The 704-nt window shown below is 37.6% G+C and overlaps 1 protein-coding gene across 4 annotated transcripts in view; it reads right to left on the bottom strand.

Moving 5' to 3' along the window:
• LOC119591460 (iduronate 2-sulfatase-like) overlaps nucleotides 1-704 on the bottom strand; it is a 12,581-nt gene that overhangs the window by 3,349 nt on the left and 8,528 nt on the right. The gene's annotated exons all lie outside the window — the stretch shown is intronic.

Below are 704 nucleotides of genomic sequence, written 5' to 3'. Positions count from 1 at the left end.
TCTAACTACTCTTGTCAAGTCATTAAGAAAAACACACTTGCCTATTAGACCTAAGAGGTATGAAGAATGTTAGTAGTCTATAACAGACAATTCTGTGACTGGTGTGAGGGTAGGCATACCTAACTTTAGTATTGACTCCTTGCATGATTTTTGTGTAACAGAACTTCTGGTTCGTAACCCATTTTACTGATATTTGTGCCCTTCATTATCACATCTCACCCCATGGTACATCATCTACCAAATTGGGTACACATACCCCCAAAATGAGGTACACAAACCCCTAAGGTGGGTGGGCTGGTGATATCTGTGGTGGAGTAGGTTGTAAGGGGCTGTGGTGACCAGATAAGTGGTGCTGTTGAAGTGGTGATGACAATTAGTGTGGTAAAAACGGTGATGCTGGGATAATTGATGGTTTGGTGATGTTATACAGAAACGCGTAAAAATTACTGAGAAGTCTATAGAGTTTGTATTACAGAACCTTTAGGAATACATAGTTGAATAAAGCTCAGGAAAACACTAATCTAGCCTTATCACTTCTTGACATTTTCCCCCAAACCCATTTATAGATCATGACTGAACTGATTCTTTTTGATACCATTGTTAAAATCCCTATATTATTTACTTCTACTGTAAAAAAGGAAAATGTCACAAAACTGTAATCATATTCTGATAACAGTATAGGATATTTGGTGGCTGAAATACAG

The sequence above is a fragment of the Penaeus monodon genome, chromosome 28 (assembly GCF_015228065.2).
Source record: "Penaeus monodon isolate SGIC_2016 chromosome 28, NSTDA_Pmon_1, whole genome shotgun sequence".
Taxonomy (NCBI): Eukaryota; Metazoa; Arthropoda; class Malacostraca; order Decapoda; family Penaeidae; genus Penaeus; species Penaeus monodon.
This window is presented reverse-complemented; position numbering and strand designations above follow the sequence as displayed.